The following is a 19,088-nucleotide window of genomic DNA, read 5'->3' on the forward strand; positions in this document are numbered from 1 at the left end:
CTAGCTTTAGTAAAACCCTTAAACGCCCCGTACACATGCACCGATTGTTGGCCGTAAATTTCCGGCCAACATCCGATCGGCCAATTGTCGGCTTGTTAGTATGATGCTTCCGACAACCGACTGCGACTTTTCGGCCGAACAAAATCTGGTGTGCATGCTATAAAATTTTTGTTGGCCGTCAGCAGAACGGTCGATTGTTCCTCAGTCAGTACAGATTTCGGCCGACAAAAATGTGATGAGCAAGACTGGGCATGCTCAGAGAAGAAAAAACACACGGAAAGTAAACCAGAACATGACATCACTTCTGAAGTTGGTTGTTGTTGGCCGACAAAATTCGTGTGCAGTCTTGAGCACATTTCAACCAACACAGCAACACTGGACAAAAGACGGCCAATCGGTCGGCCAACAATCGGTGCGTGTGTACGAGGCTTAAGTGTCAGATTTGTCCGCTGCAATGTAGCAGTCCCGCTAAAAATCGCCGCCATTACTAGTAAAAAAAAAAAATTCTATAAATCTATCCTATAGTTTGTAGACGCAATGACTTTTGCACAAACCAATCAATATACACTTATTGGGATTTGTTTATACCAAAAACGTAGCAGAATACATATTGGCCTAAACTGATGAAGAAATGTGATATTTCTTGATAATTGAAATTTAGATTTTTTTTATTTTTTTTTATTGGATATGTTATTATAGCAAAAAGTAAAAAATACAGTTTTTTCTTTTTTTAAATTGCTTTTTTTTTTTTGTCTATAGCACCAAAAATAAAAACCGCAGAGGTGATCAAATACCACCAAATGAAAGCTCTATTTGTGGGGAAAAAAAGGATATCAATTTTATTTATTTAGGTAGAGCCCCGCATGACCACGCAATTGTCAGTTAAAGTAACGCAGTGCCCTATCGCAAAAAATGGCCTGGTCATGAAGGGGGATAAACATTCTGGAGCTGAAGTGGTTAAATAAGAATGAAATCCTGCTATCCTTTAGGGCTCTTTCACACTAGGAGATAGTCAAACGGACTCCGTTTATCTCAGCGGGGGATCGATCCGCCAGATTTGACGGATCGGATCGGATGTCAGCGGACATGTCTCCGCTGACATCCGATGCCCCATAGAGATGCATGGGGTGACCGTTAAGATCCGCCAAAAAAAACTGACAGGGGAATCTAAACGGTCCGCCTGTGTGAAAGGGGCCTTACAGCCAAAGAAGATACTTCTGTTTGATCTCCAACTGTCATGGTGCTGAACATGTGATCAGTTATGACTCCAGCCATTTGATTGTTTGACAGTTTGATTAAGAACACAAGCAAATGTGACAGTTAGCAATCCCAGCATTCCAGGAGTGTAATTGTTTTCTTAAACCCTTAAATCAATGGGTTTAGTTCCGCTTTATGATTTACTGCTGGTCAGGGGCTCTGGATTTCAGCAAAATGGCAGCCACCAGCAAAAAGAAACAGGAGCAATGATGGAGGCAATTTACATCACACACTCATTTTGTTAGCATTATTAATAAAGTGGAACGTGTGTTCCTTGCTAAAGAACATTATTTTTAAATTAAGTTGTTATGGGTAAAGTTCCGCTTTAATGACATCTGAAAGTTAGTGGGATAAATTAAGCAGCAAGTGAACATGTTGTCCTTGAAGTTGATGTCTTGGAAACAGGATAAAGGGGAAGCATAAAGTACTGAGCAACTTTGACAAGAGCTGAAATTGTAACAGCTAGACAACTGGGTCAGAACTTCTCCAAAACGGCAGCTCTTGTGGGAAAGAAAACCCAAAACAGGATTAAAAGCTCAATGGCGCAATAGTTGGTCTGTGTAGTCCGATCCTATAGAATAGTTACTGTAAATCAAATTGCTGAAAGAGTTAATGCTGGTCCCAGTAACAAAAAGTGTCAGGACACACAGTGCTTTGCAGTTAGTTGCATACGGGGCTGAGTAGTCGCTAACTAGTTAGGGTGCCCATGCTGACAGCCAAAAGTGCCTAAAATGGGCATGTGAGCATCAGAACTGGAGCACAGGAGAAATGGAAGAAGATGGCCTGGTCTGATAAATTCAAGAATGGGTCGAGGAACACGAGGGTTAGGGGTGTTGACTTGGCCTCCAAATTCTTCAGATCTTAGCCCAATCGAGCATCTGTGGGATGTCCCTCCCAACTTACAGGACTTAAAATGGTTGTAAAGTCAGAGGGTTTTTTTATCTTAATCCATTCTATGCAAGATAAAAAGTCCTCTGTGTGCAGCAGCTCCCCCCAATACTTACCTGAGCCCCATCTCGATCCAGCAATGTTGCACGAGAGACTAAGCTGTCCGGGACTCTCCCTCCTCATTGGCTGAGATGCCAGTGCAGCACCATTGGCTCCAACTGCTGTCAATCAAACTCAGTTAGCCAATGAGGAGAAAGAGGGGGTGGGGCCAGGCCAAGCCACAGTTCCAAGTCTGAAAGGACAAAGGGAGCTGCAGCTCATCTCAGGTGCTCCAATAGCAAGCTGCTTGCTGTGGGGGTACTCAGCTGGAGGAAGGGGCCAGGAGCGCCAAAGAGGGACCCGAGAAGAGGAGGATCTGCGCTGCTCTGTGCAAAACAAACTGCACAGAGGAGGTAAGTATAACATGTTTGTTATTTTTAACAAAAAACATAAAAACAAAAACTTTAGTATCACTTTAACTGATCTGCTACTGACGGATTGGTGCCAGATACCACAGCATACCTTCAGAGGTCTAGTGGAGTTTATGCCTGGATGCAGAGGCGGAAGTACAGGGGTCGCAGGAGTCGCCTGTATGCCTAGATGGGAGGAGCAGCAGGGGCAGCTGAGACCGAGTTCCCCGATCCTCAACCGAACTGTAAATCGGCACTGTGGGAGCTGCTCACACATAAGAGGATGAAAGCACAGTGTGTTCTGTACTCTCTGCCTCCCCCTACAGTGCAGTACCTGGCAGGAAGTTAGGGTACAGTACTCTACCGTTTTTTTTAAAAAGCTATCTGTATGTATTTGCATATATATATATATATATATATATATATATATATGTGTGTGTTTATATGTGTGTGCATATGTGCATTTATATATGTGTGTGCATGTATGTGTACATGTGTTTGCACATATACATATATATATATATATATATATACAGTATATGTGTCTGTATTATGTGTGTGCGTATATATGGGTGTGTGTGTATGTGCTTATATATGAGTATGTACAGTGTCTCACAAAAGTACACCCCTCACATTTTTGTAAATATTTTATTATATCTTTTCATGTGACAAGAAATGACACTTTGCTACAATGTAAAGTAGTGAATGTACAGCTTGTATAACAGTGTAAATTTGCTGTCCCCTCAAAACAACAACACACAACCATTAATGTCTAAACCACTGGCAACAAAAGTGAGTACACCCCCTATGTCAAATGTCCAAATTGGGCCTAAAGTGTCAATATTTTGTGTGGCCATCATTATTTGCCTTAACCCTCTTGGGCATGGAGTACACCAGAGCTTCACAGGTTGCCACTGGAATCCTCTTCCACTCCTCCATGATGACATCACGGAGCTGCTGGATGTTAGAGACCTTGCGCTCCTCCACCTTCCGTTTGAGGATGCCCCACAGATGCTCAATAGGGTTTAGGTCTGGAGACATGCTTGGCCAGTCCATCACCTTTACCCTCAGCTTCTTTAGCAAGGCAGTGGTCATCTTGGAGGTGTGTTTGGGGTCATTATCATGTCGGAATACTGCCCTGCGGCCCAGTCTCTGAAGGGAGGGGATCATGCTCTGCTTTGGTATGTCACAGTACATGTTGGAATTCATGGTTCCCTCAATGAACTGTAGCTCAACCCCGCAACTGTGTGCACGTTGCATAGTGATGATGCATTTAGCGGGTTAAAACAGGTGCTGAGGAGGCAACATATTTCCTTTTTAACACCTGTCAAATGCTCCTGAAAAGCGATATGAGCATGGATCGCTTTTCAGAGGAACAGCATTTTCTTGCTGGTACTATGAACAACTTCAAGCCATAAAAAAAAAAATAACTTCTGATTGTACACATATAGGGGGTCAGGATTAAAAGTAATGTGCATGTACACGCTCATGTAAACACATGTACGCACATCCACACATATACAGTATCTCACAAAAGTGAGTACACCCCTCACATGTTTGTAAATGTTTTATGATGTCTTTTCATGTGACAACACTGAAGAAATGACACTTTGCTACAATGTAAACTAGTGAGTGTACAGCTTGTATAACAGTGTAAATTTGCTGTTCCCATCAAAATAATTTAACATACAGCCATTAATGTCTAATCCTCTGGTAACAAAAGTGAGTACACCCTCAAGTCAAAATGTCCAAATTGGGCCCAATTAGCAATTTTTCCTCTCCGGTGTCATGTGACTCGTTAGTGTTACAAGGTCTCAGGTGTAAATGGGGAGCAGGTATGTTAAATTTGGTGTTATCGCTCTCACTCTCTCATTCTGGTCACTGGAAGTTCAACATGGCACCTCATGGCTAAGAACTCTCTGAGGATCTGAAAAAAAGAATTGTTTCTCCACATAAAGATGGCCTAGGCCAGGGATTCCCAAACTACGGCCCTGCAGCTGTTGCAGAACTACATATTCCATGAGGTATTGTAAAACTCTGACATTCACATACATGACTAGGCATGATGGGAATTGTAGTTCCTGAACAACTTGAGGACTGTAGTTTGGGAATCCCTGGCCTAGGCTATAAGAAGATTGCAAAGACCCTGAAACTGGACTGCAGCACGGTGGCCAAGACCATACAGCGGTTTAACAAGACAGGTTCCACTCAGAACAGGCCTCGCCATGGTCGACCAAAGAAGTTGAGTGCACGTGCTCACCGTCCTATCCAGAGGTTGTCTTTGGGAAATAGACGTATGAGTGCTGCCAGCATTACTGGGTTGAAGGGATGGGGGGGTCAGCCTGTCAGTGCTCAGACCATACGCCGCCCACTGCATCAAGTTTGTCTGCATGGGGTGTACTCACTTTTGTGAGATACTGTATGTGGGGCCCCTGTTCCTGTTCACCGGTTCAGGTGCAAATCAGGACCAGTTTTTTGCCAGAATTCGCACCTGAACCGGACCCAAACATGCACAGGACCCTTTTGGAATGCAGATCGCAGCCGCCCCAGACCTGGCTCCATTGGGACACGCATCCAATTTGCACATAAGTGCACCCGACCTAAGGCACTCTTTAGAATTCCAACATGCCTCTATGTGACAAATGTCAGCACAAAGAACCGATTCATGTAAAAACAGGGGAGTGCAATGAGACCTGAGTGTCCACATGGACACTTCATCTTTGGAGCAGCCCAACCTCCTGCTGCAGCTGTCACATATAAGGAGTTTTGAAATTGGGTGGGTGGAGCCATATGAGGCACTAGTTCCTGATCATGTCCACTCCCCTTATGATTAACAGCAGGCAGTGGGCGGATCCCTAGCCAAGAGAGCATGCTATTGGCTATAGAACCCATCTGATGGCACAATACAGACCTAATGCCACCACATCAGGTTCCACCCTCCGTCAGTCACTGTTTGCTAGAATGCTGTCAGCTGTAAAGCAGACACCCCCCCCCCCCCCCAAAAGAGAAACTAGAGGCTTAAAAAAATAGTAAACAGACAGGCTGTTTATGGCAGAAGAGATATACATTGTCTCTTCTGCAATAAAATACACTTACTTTTGCAATCCTCTGCAAAATGTACACTGAATTACATATTCACAGCAAAAAAACAACACTGGAGTATGTAATAGAGATTGACCGATTATCGACAACACCGATATATCGGGGGCCGATATGCACTTTCCCCGATATATTGGAATCAGCCTTTGGATTTACCGATATTGCAGATATTTTCGTGACGTTATCGCGTATGTTGCGCCACGCGCCTCCGCTCACTGGGCAGCTCTTAGGCCGCCTCCCTCATCCTCGTTAAAGTGTATTTTACCCGCCAGGCGGCCACACTGGAGTCTGCATGCTGCACAAGTGGTCGGTCGGGACAGTGAGTTCTACGTTTAGTGAGTGATAACAGTGACCAACCAACAGTCTGACACACGTTTTCTATTCTTTTCTGTTCTGTAACACAGCTGCCGCGGCCACCCACCACCCACAGCTGCCCGGTGCCAGCCAGCCACCCAGTCCCACACACCCACTGTGTACCAGCCAGCCACAGGCCCTGCCTGAGTCCTGACTCCTGAGTCCTGACTGCACCAGCTAGCCAGCCACAGTCCCTGGGCCTGTACGTACCAGCCACCACACAGGGTGCCAGCCAGCCAGCCACAAAAGGGTGCCAGACAGCCACCAGAGGGTGCCAGCCAGCCACCAAAGGTTGACACAGCCAGCCACGAAAGGGTGCCAGCCAGCCAGCAAAGCGGTGCCAGCCAGCCACCAGAGGGTGCCACTGCCAGCCAGCCACCAAAAGGTGCCAGCCAGCCAGGGTGCCACCCATTCGGTGCCAGCCAGCCACCACAGGGTATAAGGAAAAATAACCGTGCTAAGTGATAAGAATTAAGGAATTAAAGCAGCAGCTTCAAGTGTGACAACACCAAATGATAGATTAAATAAAACAAGCTGCGCTAAGGCAATGAAACAGTGCTATAACTAACACACGCGTATAAAAAAAGGAATTATTGAGAACAATTATTTGTAAAAGTCCATAAAAGTCTCTATTCAAATAAATTCCTAAATGGTATTGACAGGATATCGGTTGTGGCTACTCATGGTCCAGGATATTTGGAACACAGTGGAGTAATCGACCCACAGGAGAATTATCTTTCAGAGGTTTTGGGTGCAAAATCCCCTGAATTGGCTTATTATCCATTACACTCTGGTAAGCAGTTTGTACTACTTGTGGAGGTCCTACCATACTTGAAGAATCCTGTCAATACCATTGAGGAATTTATGTGAATAGAGACTTTTATGGACTTTTACACACGTGTGTTATAGCACTGTTTCATTGCCTTAGCGTAGCTTGTTTTAAGCCACCACAGGGTGCCAGCCACCCACCCACCACAGGGTGCCAGCCAGCCACCCACCCACCCACCACAGGGTGCCAACCAGCCACCCACCCACCACCGGGTACCAGCCAGCCACCCACCCACCACAGGGTGCTAGCCAGCCAGACAGCCACCCACCACAGGGTGCCAGCCAGCTATTTTGTTTAGGCCTATATTAGTGTCTGACTCTTTCTTGTTTGAGTGGAGATGGATGGAGATAGAAAAATTAAAAGTGTGGTTTGGGACTATTTCTCTTCTCCATCTCCAGGAAAATCAACAGCATTGTGCAACACTTGCAAAAACAATGTGAGCATGGGATCAATAACTGCAAAAACCAAAAATATGTCTAATCTTTGGGCCCATCTAAGAGTTCATCATGTTGAATTGTATAATGCAGCACAGAAAAAAAAATGAATCACAAGGTGAATCATCCCTATCCCAGGCAACAATAACAGATATGTTTCAGAAAAAAAACAGGTAGCTAAAATCTGATGGAAGATCCCAACTGCTGGACAGAGTAATCGCAGAGATGATGGTGACTGATAACCAGCCATTTACAATAGTGTCTGACTCTGTATTTAAGCCGTTGATGTCCATAGTTGAGCCAAGGTACACACTGAAGAGTGACAAATGTTATTGAACTGAAATGCTGCAAAAGATTCACCAAAAGGTCGTTGACAAAGTAAAGACTATGCTGCAACCAGAGAATGCTGGCAACTCACTCTCATTCACGACGGACTGCTGGTCAGGACAAACAGAATCACTAATGTGTTTTACATGCCACTTCATTGACAGCGGATGGACAAGAAGGCTTTTGGTGTTGAGTACAAAAGTGATGCAAGGATCCCACACTGGGGAGTACATTAAAGAAATGTTTCTAGGCATGCTAGAAGAATGGGGAATCACCAAAGACCGAGTGATGCTTGTGCTGCGAGACAGTGGAGCGAACATGGTTAAAGGTATGAGACTTGCTGAAGTGTCAGACCTTAGTTGCATGGCACACACCCTCCAACTGGTGGTAAATGATGGTCTGTCAAACCAGAAAGCTTTGCTGGACATTATTATCATGCTGAAGAAGTGCGCAGGCTATTTCTACCATTCTGTTCTTGCCAAGCAGCGACTGAGGTGCATTCAGGAAGACCTTGGCCTACCCAAAAACAACCTGATACAGGCTGTTCCAACACGATGGAACTCAACGCTACACATGTTACAAAGACTGCTGGAGCAGAAGCGAGCGCTCACTATATATTCTGGTGAATATGGACTTGGAGGACATTCTTGTCCTACAGCAGATCCGTGGGACATAGTAGCCAACATTATAGACCCTCGTACCCATTGAAGAAGTGACACTGGAGGTGAGTCCTTACGACTCATCTGTTTCCTCTGTGATCCCATGTGTGAGAGTCCTGAAGATGCTTCTTCAACAGAATGAAGGACCCAACACACGTGGCATCAAAGCATGTAGGCAGGCCATGAGGGACAGCCTCGCCAAAAGGTTTGAGAAGCATGAAGAGAATAAAAATGTTGTGCTTGCATTTCTTTTGGATCCTCGACACAAGAACCATCCTTTCTCTTCTGATGATGTATTGGCCAAGGCAAAACAATGGCCGACAGAAGATATTCAACAGAAGGTGCAGGAGGTTCCTCCTGACGAAAAGAAAAGTCAAGGACAAGAAGAGAAGGTTTCTGATGTGGAAGAGAAGGATGCAGGAGAAAAATGTCCCAAAAGACATCAGACAGAAGAGAAAATTCATTGTGGTCAAATAGATGCAATGTTCAGCGTTTTTATTGGGGCCTCATGTAGAGGATACATCAGAATCGGCAATAATGATCCTGGATGATGAACTTTATCTCTATTTGAAGGTACCAGTAATTGACAGAAGAAGTGATCCTCTTCAGTGGTGGAAAGAAAATGAGGCACGCTTCAAAAGACTTGCTTCTCATGCTAGAAGATACCTTTCTGCTCCTCCTTCCTCGGTTCCAAGTGAGAGTGTTTTTAGTGAAGTGGCAGCAATTTATGAAAAAAAAGAAGCTGTTTAACTGGTGAACATGCTGAAATGTTATGCTTTCTGCACTATAATATTGTTCTACTTAACTGGGAGTATTGATTTGAAAGTGTAGTAGTGGTTTCTGTCCAATCCACTGTCTAGCTTGTGTCTATCTATTTTTTCTAGCAGTTTTGCACTGACTGCGCTACAGCTAGAAAAAAAATAGACATAGTAGACAGTGGATTGCAGTCAGTGCCAGTGGACTACTGCTGCAGTAAAACACTACTCACTGCTGCAATAATTTAAAATCACTACTGCAGTAGTGCTTTAAAATTATTGCAGTGAGTGAGTGCCCTACTGCAGCGTTAGTCCACTGACTCCAGTCCAATCCACTGTGTAGCTGTTGCCTTGCTTTTTTTCTAGCATTATTGCACTGACTGCAGTAGTTGCAGTGAGTGCCATACTGCAGTGGTAGTCCTCCATTGACTCCAGTTCAATCCACTGTGTATGTGACATGTGTAGCTTTTGCCTTGCTTTTTTCTAGCAGTTTAGCACTGACTGCAGTAGTTGCAGTGAGTGCCATACTGCAGAGGTAGTCCTCCACTGACTCCAGTCCAATCCACTGTGACATGTGTAGCTGTTGCCTTGCTTTTTTCTAGCAGTATTGCACTGACTGCAGTAGTTGCAGTGAGTGCCATACTGCTAACAGAGGTAGTCCTCCACTGACTCCAGTCCAATTCACTGTGACATGTGCAGCTGTTGCCTTGCTTTTTTTCTAGCAGTATTGCACTGACTGCAGTGGTTGCAGTGAGTGCCATACTGCAGAGGTAGTCCACTGACTCCAGTCCAATCCACTGTGTAGCTGTTGCCTAGCATTTTTTCTAGCAGTTTTGCACTGACTACACGGCAGTAGTGAATTAAAAATATTGCAGTGAGTGAGTCCACTACTGCAGCACTTTATTATGCATTAATGCACAATCTGATGATGTGAAATACAAATGTCCCTGCAAGTGCACTTTTCCTATCAGTTTTCATGCAGTTAAGGTGTGAACAATGTTAACAATGTTATTAAATAAAGATTAACATGTTTATTAAGAGATTTGTGTCTAAATTTGTGTTGTTTTTGCAAAATTTTACATGCGTGAAAATATCGGCTGATATGCGATCGGCAAAATATCGATATCGGCAACGAAAAAAACGATATTGGTCGATCACTAGTATGTAATAAGCTGCCAGCACTAAGAGCAAGAATACACACTCCAAATAACATATAAAAGAAAGTGCATCGCTAAAAAACGGTAATGAAACAGAGAAATAAGTCCATGTAATAATATGTGCAAGTAGTAAATCCCAGGTAGAAGATCCACGTGAGTAAAGGGATATACACCACACAAAAACCATGCCAGGTAAAAATAGGGTGACTGCAAATGTGTCAACTTCACACCCTAGGTGTGTAATAAAATCTGCTTACCAAAGCCAGTAGACCGCTATGTTATAGGTGGTCACCTCAAGTTCAAGGAAATTGGGTCTCCCTCAAAACCATGCAGCCGGGAATCACTCAGAAAAGCTTACTAAACTCCAGGGCATCTCCGAGAGAAAAGAGCTCTAACATAGTGTAGTACTTGGTGTCATTTTATTAATAAAGGTAATAGATTGCACTTACAGCATCCGATAATAAAAGGCATCAATGAATAAAAACATGTATGTGAAGTCTGCGGCGTTCCTCTGTGCTCAGGCACAAAACCGTAGCCCACCAATCAGAGAGCTAAATATCATGATAAAAAATTTAAAGGGCACGTTTTTTTCAGGCAGGATAAGGTTGTGCCCCATTGGAGAGGCACTAACATGATCAGGGCCATCTCTCAATTAGAGAAACGCTGGATATTTGATACGAGATCTTACTGGCAAAGCATTTCATTACTGGCGATATCCTTTGAAAAAGTTATATTTAACAAAACGCGTCAGTCACGCCAAGGACAGCTTGATTTGCTTGCTCATTTTACATGCTTGTACCTTTGGATGTCTGTAAGTGTACCTCCTTCTTTTTAATAAATTGCTTTGGCGGATTTACACTATGTTTGCTTCCTCTGGTTCATTTTCTATGTCATCGGGTGGTTGAGATTCTTTTTCTCCCTCCTTTCCATCTAATGACCATCCATTGGAAGAACCGAGGTTGCTACAAGTATTGGGGGTATCCAAGACCTTTTCTATGAGCATTATCTGACCCATTTGCCATATAGTATTTAGGATCTACAGTCTCTGGTGAGCGCATAATTATGGCACTTTTCCACTGCATTGAACCGAACGGTTCGGCTCGCTTTTGTGCTTTTCCACTGCATGGTACCACATGGTACGGTGTTGGAACCTTTCGGTACGGTACGGTACGGCGGTGCTTTTCCACTACATGGAACCGAATGGGACGGCTCGCTTAAACAGTACCACCTCAGTTGTGGTTCCAAGAGGGCCGTACTGGCAGAGATGTATAGTAACGAAGTAGAACTACTTAAGTAGTGTACTTAAGTACCGAAATGCGGTATCTGTACTTTCCTAAAGTAGAATTTTTTTCTCCTACTTCTACTTTTACTTCACTACATTTTTTCGATGATTTTGATACTTCTACTCCGATATTTTTTTTTTGTGCTGCATCGTTACTCGTTACTTTTCTCTGCCTTTCCCTTTTTCTTTTTTGTTTGGTTTCCCTCCTTACTGCTCTCTCCTACTCTTTCAATTATCCTCCCTATTCTGCCTTCCCCCCTCCCCTCCCCTTTTCTATAGGAAGGCAAAGGTAAAGATACCCCCCTTTTTCATGGGTACCTGGTCTCTGGCCATTTGGGTAGCGTTGTTCCGCTTCAGGCTTCCTCTGGGCCGGCGTGGAGTGCTCCCTCTCTGCGCTCTCTGACATGTGTGGCGGCCTTCGGCCACTCCGCTCCTCCCCTCCTTGTCTCCATTCGCTGACGTCTCAGCGCTGGGAGGCGGGGATTCCGGCGGCCGCTCAGTAGAGGCACGTGCGCATGCGCAGTGCGATCGAGGCACTGGCGGCCATCTTGGTTAAGGGAAACATGGGGGGGGTCTCTGATGTAACTTAAGGGGGGCTTTGTGTGGGCGGTCTCTGATGTAAGGGGGCTCTGTGTGGGGGGTCTCTGATGTAAGGGGGCCCTGTGTGGGGGGTCTTTGATGTAAGGGGGCTCTGTGTGGGGGGTCTCTGGTGTAAGGGGGCTCTGTGTGGGGGGTCTCTGATGTAAGGGGGCGCTGTGTGGGGGGTCTTTGATGTAAGGGGGCTCTGTGTGGGGGGTCTCTGGTGTAAGGGGGCTCTGTGTGGGGGGGTCTCTGATGTAAGGGGGCTCTGTGTGGGGGGTCTCTGTGTGGGGGGTCTCTGATGTGTGGGGGTCTCTGATGTAAGGGGGCTCTGTGTGGGGGGGTCTCTGATGTAAGGGGGACTCTGTGTGGGAGGGCTCTGATGTGGGGGGCTCTGATGTAAGGGGAGCTCTGTGTGGAGGGGCTCTGATGTAAGGGGGCTCTGTGTTGGGGTCTCTGATGTAAGGGGGGCTTTGTGTGAGGGGTCTCTAAAGTAAGGGGGCTTTGTGTGGGGATGGTCTCTGATGTAAGGGGGCTCTGTGTTGGGGTCTCTGATGTAAGGGGGGCTTTGTGTGGGGGGCTCTGATGTAAGGGGGCTCTGTGGGGGGTCTCTGATGTAAGGGGAGCTCTGTGTGGGGGGGGGTCTCTGATGTAAAGGGGGCTCTGTATGGGGGTCTCTGATGTAAGGGGGCTCTGTGTGGGGGGTCTTTGATGTAAGGGGGGCTCTGTGTGGGGGGTCTCTGATGTAAAGGGGGCTCTTTGTGGGGGCTGGGGGGTCTCTGCTGTAAGGGTGCTCTGTGTGCGGGGTCTCTGATGTAAGTGGGGCCTCTGTGGGGGGTTTCTGTTGTAAGGGGGCTCCGTTGGGGGGTTTCTGTTGTAAGGGGGGCTCCGTTGGGGGGTCTCTGATGTAAGGGGGTCTCTAATGTAAGGGGGGCTAAGTTTGTAGTGATCATAAAAAAGAAAAGTCAAATGAAGTGCAAAAAAAGTGCAAGAAAAAATGTGCAGGGCGCTGGTGGGGGCGCCACAGGATCAGATCGCACAGGGCGCTTGAACACCTAAGGCCGGCCCTGGTTGGGAGGTTCTTTCCCATTAACAGCAGATATGAAATTATATTCATCTTGTTTTGTCACATATATATATTTGAAGATTCACAATATTTTGAACTTTTTATTGACTTAGATTTCATACACTCTTCCTTTATTTCATTATTGGAATATATTGTTGTATATCACATTGGTTTATATATGACTTTGCGCACCAATAAGCTGTAGAGAAAAAAAAAACAGGCAGGGAAGAGAAGGAGGGGGAAGGGAGGGACATACTTTATCTGTTTTTTGTTTACAAAAAGTTACAGCCTAAGGAATTGTAATTGTCCTTTTGGTTAATCATTTGAATAAATTATTTGAAATAATAAAAAACAATATGATGTTCAAACTTTTGACTTCTTTCTTTAATAACTACATAACACAGTACTTCTACTTCTACTTTCAGTACTTGAGTAGAATTTTTTTTTCAAAACTACTGGTACTTTTTACTTTTAGTACTTAAGTAGCAATTTTTTTTAAAAAACTACTTGCAATACTTAAGTAAAAAAAATGTTGAATACTTTAGTACTTCCACTTAAGTAACTTTTTCTGCGAGCACTTCCACTTCTACTTAAGTCACTTTTTGATCGAGCACTTGTACTTTTACTCAAGTAGAAATTTTGAGTACTTTATACAAGTCTGCGTACTGGTACCATATCCCACAATCCTTTGCATGCAGCCTTGACTGTTTGTCACTACTAGCCACTGATTGGTCAGAGAATCATTGGTATCCCACCCACTTTACTTTAGTGGAAAAGCAAACCGTACCAAACCGTACCGAACCGTTCCAACACCGTACCGCGCGGTACCATGCAGTGGAAAACCAAACAGAGCCAAGCAGGGCCGAGTGGAGCCGGGCCGATACTTGCAGTGGAAAAGTGCCATCCTCTGATGGTGTTGGGATCTGGATACCACCTTTATCTCATACATGAGTTTGGATTGTTTGTTGCACCATTCACATGGCACTTCCTTTTAATCATTATATTCACTATTTTTTTTAGTGGACTTTGTTGATTATGGATTTATTCATATATTCACCATTTTAGCGTTGCACATTATATATTTTATCATTACTGTTTTTTACTGAGTTTTTTTTAACGCTGCACTTTCTTGTACATATACACAGCTGTTTACATTTCTGCCAAGATGAATACCTCAAGTGCATACATGGTACTGACGTCATCCCACATCGGCCAATCAAGGTAGCCGAAGACTGGCACCCAAAATAAATTGGGGAGAAGTTGGAGAGAAAAAAACAACTTTTTCATAGTTTGTTATAAAATTTTGCAAACAGCTAATTTTTCTCCTTCACTGATGTGCGCTGATGAGGCTGCACTGATAAGCACTGATGAGGCGGCATTGATGGACACTGACAGGCTGCACTGATGAGGCGGCACTGATGAGAGGCATTGATGGGCACTGATTGGCAGCACTTGTGGGGAACAGATTGTCAGCACTGTCGGGATTACACTAATAATCAGTGCCCTGATTACCAGTGTTGATGTTCCTTATAAAGAAGCCGGTTATCATCTTATCAGCTCTCTTCTCTCCTCATGCTGTCTGCGTGAGGAAAGGAGTACCGATAACTGGCTTCTGTTGACATCCACAATCAGCTGCAATTGGGGGAGGGTGGCAGAACAGAGAGCAGGTGACTGGCAGTTCTCGGCTCTCTGCTCACAGAATGCTGTGAACTGTTAAATCAGCAGTATTTGATTGCTCAGTTCTCAGTGTAGAGAAGGCGGGGGACTGATGTAGCATCGGTTTGGTATGTTTTTTTTTTTTTCCTAAAACCTGAACTTCTCTTTAAGATGGCTGAAAACCAGCACACAGGAGGAGGCTTTGGAAAAGTGATTCCTTTAACCACTTGCTGACCGCTCACATTGAGCGTACTGCGGCAAAGTGGTTCGTTATCATCCAGCAACGTAAGTCTACGTCGCTGGGCTCCTACCCTTGTGGGCGGCGCACGCGCCGCCGGAGACTCGCTCCCGCTGTATTCAGTCACGGCGGGAGTCGGGCCAGGGGAGGAGCGGCGGTGATCACCGCCGCTCTTCCCGATCGTGACAGGCAGGGTCAGATTGCAGGATTCAGCATAGCTGAACCTGCGATCTGTGCCTGTGTCACACAGTCCCCTCCCCCCACACACGTCAGTAAGCACCAGGCATACATAAACCCCTTGATCACCAATAAAAGTTAACCCCTTCCCTGCCAGTGTCATTTTTACAGTAACAGTGAATATTTATAGCACTGATTACTGTAGTAATGTCACTGGTACCCCCAAAAGTGTCAAAAATGTCAGTCAAGGGTCCGATCTGTCTGCTGCAATGTCACAGTCCCGCAAAAAGAAAAATCGCAGATCGCCACCAGATCGCCGCCATTACTAGTTTAAAAAAAAACAATAAAAATGACATACATTTCCCGTAGTTAGTAGCTGCGATAACTTTTGCGCAAACCAATCAAAATCCGCTTATTGCGGTTTTTCTACCAAAAATATGTAGCAGAAAACAAATTGGCCTAAAATGTTAAAACATTTTGATCTTTACATTTTTTTGGGGGGGAATTTCATATAAAAAAATGTGAAAAATATTGTTATTTTTTCAAAATTGTCACTCTTTTTTTTGTTTATAGTGCAAAAATTAAAAATCGCATAGGTGATCAAATACCACCAAAAGAAAGCTCTATTTGTGGGGAAAAAAAGGACATAAATTTAATTTGGGTACAGCATCGCACGAAAAAATGAATGGGCTGAAATCACACGACACAGAAGTGCATGGACACGCACAGAGCTCCTGTGCAATTCACATGCAGTTCCTAGTGTGAATGAGCCCTCAAAATGAATGAGCTGAAATCACATGACACAGAACTGCATGTGAAATGCACAGCGCTCCTGTGCAATTCACATGCAGTTCCTAGTGTGAATGAGCCCTCAAAATGAATGAGCTGAAATCGCATGACACAGAACTGCATGTGAAACGCACAGCGCTCCTGTGCAATTCACATGCAGTTCCTTGTGTGAATGAGCCCTCAAAATGAATGAGCTGAAATCACACAGCATGTGAATTGAACAAGAACTACATTTATTATGTAGTTAACTGTGCACTGACACCCGCTAAAGAACGCAAGGGCAATGCGTGTGGAATGTGGTGCAGGAAACACACCACTTTCTAGTGTGAACCTAGCCTTACCCTCATTCACACTGAACGCGGCTTTAAAATTGTTCGAGTTCAATTAATGTTGCACGATTTCAAAGCCGCATTTCAGTCCGACTTCAGGGGGGGACTTGAAAGACATCTGTGCGGCTTCATACACAGATGTCTATTGAAATCCCCCCTAATGTTGCCAAAAGTAGCACAGGAGCTACTTTTGGAAATCGGTTTGACACCGCAAAGTCGGCATCGCACTGTTTTGGACACTCCCATTGCCCATATTAAGCTGCGATTTGACCTGTCAAATTGTGCCGATGTGACCGGGGGGGCTTAGTTCTGCTTTAACCACTTGCCGACCAGCCGCCGTACATATATTGTGGCAGGTCGGCTCGTTTCCGCAAAACGACGTACCTGTACGTCACTTCGCAGGACCGCGAGTGGGGGGTGCGCGCACCCATTCACCACTGGAGAAGTTTATCTGCAGGTCCGGTGGCCTTGATTGCCTCCGAGCACCCGCTATCGCTCCCTGTGGAGACAGAACGGCGGTCAGACCACTATTCTGTCAGCAATGAACACAGAGCTGTGTTCTTCCTATTTAGGAACACCGGTCCCTGTGTTCATTCCATAAGCCCATCCCCCACACAGAAAGCACCCCTTAGGGACACATTTAACCCTTTGATCGCCCCTAGTGTTAACCTCTTCCCTGCCAGGGTCATTATTACAGTAACAGTCAGGGCCGGCCCTACCATGGGTCCCAGGCGGCACTAAGAGTGGGGCGGCCCCCGGCCGCCTCTTCTCGTCTTCGGCTTTTCCAAAAAAAAAAAAAAAAAGGTCCGCAGCCTGCCTGACATGCACACTGCGCATACGCCTCCGCTCGGAAAAGCCCATAAATGTATGCAGCAGGCATACTACAGAAGATGTAGTGCTGCGGGCATGGTACATGCCCACAGCACTGCATCTCCTGTAGTATGCCCGCAGACCCGCATTCTCCTCTACCATGCCTGCAGCACTGCATTCTCTTGCACCATGCCCGCAGCCCCGCATTCTCCTGCACCATGCCCACAGCCCTGCATTCTCCTGTGCCATGCCCACAGCCCCGCATTCTCCTGCACCATGTTCGCAGCCCCGCATTCTCCTGTACCATGCCTGCAGCCCAGCATTCTCCTGTACCATGCCTGCAGCTCCGCATTCTCCTGTACCATGCCCGCAGCCCCGCATTTTCCTGTACCATGCCCGCAGCACTGTATTCTCCTGTACAATGCCCGCAGCCCTGCATTCTCCTGTACCATGTCCGCAGCCCTGCACTCTCCTGTACCATGTCCGCAGCCCTGCATTCTCCTGTACCATGTCCGCAGCCCTGCATTCTCCTGTACCATGCCCACAGCTCCGCATTCTCCTGTACCATGTCCCCAGCCCTGCATTCTCCTTTACCATGCCCACAGCTCCGCATTCTCCTGTACCATGCCCGCAGCCCCGCATTTTCCTGTACCATGCCCGCAGCACTGTATTCTCCTGTACAATGCCCGCAGCCCTGCATTCTCCTGTACCATGTCCGCAGCCCTGCATTCTCCTGTACCATGTCCGCAGCCCTGCATTCTCCTGTACCATGTCCGCAGCCCTGCATTCTCCTGTACCATGCCCACAGCTCCGCATTCTCCTGTACCATGTCCCCAGCCCTGCATTCTCCTTTACCATGCCCGCAGCCCTGCATTCTCCTGTACCATGCCCATAGCCCTGTTTTCTCCTGTACCATGCCCATAGCCCTGTTTTCTCCTGTACCATGCCCATAGCCCTGTTTTCTCCTGTACCATGCCTACAGCCCTGCATTCTTCTGTATTATGCCCGCAGCCCAGCATTCTCCTGTACCATGCCCGCAGCTCCGCATTCTCCTGTACCATGCCCGCAGCCCCGCATTTTCCTGTACCATGCCCGCAGCACTGTATTCTCCTGTACAATGCCCGCAGCCCTGCATTCTCCTGTACCATGTCCGCAGCCCTGCATTCTCCTATACCATGTCCGCAGCCCTGCATTCTCCTGTATCATGTCCGCAGCCCTGCATTCTCCTGTACCATGCCCGCAGCTCCGCATTCTCCTGTACCATGTCCCCAGCCCTGCATTCTCCTGTACCATGCCCATAGCCCTGTTTTCTCCTGTACCATGCCCATAGCCCTGTTTTCTCCTGTACCATGCCTACAGCCCTGCATTCTTCTGTATTATGCCCGCAGCACTGCATTCTCATGCACCATGCCCGCAGCCCCTCATTCTCCTGTACCAATGCCGCAGCACTGCATTCTCCTGTACCATGCCCGCAGCACTGCATTCTCCTGTACCATGCCCGCAGCACTGCATTCTCCTGTACCATGCTCGCAGCCCTGCAGGGCACTGTGGCACTATAGACAGTAGAAAGCCTGGTGCGCTCATCTGCCCAGTGTCTACTGCTCTGTCCTGCTCTTGCTGTCACTCCGTACACACTCACACCCCTCTGACTGCTTACATAGTCCTATAGAATGTGGGGGCCTCTTGGAGGGCGTGAATTTTTTTTTGGGGGGGGGGCAGCATTTCATTCTCGGACCCAGGCAGCACAATGTATTGGGCCAGCCCTGGTAACAGTGTATATTATTAGCACTGATTACTGTAGTAATATCACTGGTCCCCCCAAAAGTGTCAAAAATATTGTGGTTTTTTTTTTTCAGAATTGTCCCTTCTTTTTTTTTTTTTAATAGCCCAAAAAATAAAAATCGCACAGGTGATCAAATGCCACCAAAATAAATCTCTATTCACGGGGAAAAAA

Source organism: Pelophylax lessonae (genome assembly GCF_965119305.1).
Source record: "Pelophylax lessonae genome assembly, chromosome: 1".
Classification (NCBI taxonomy): Eukaryota; Metazoa; Chordata; class Amphibia; order Anura; family Ranidae; genus Pelophylax; species Pelophylax lessonae.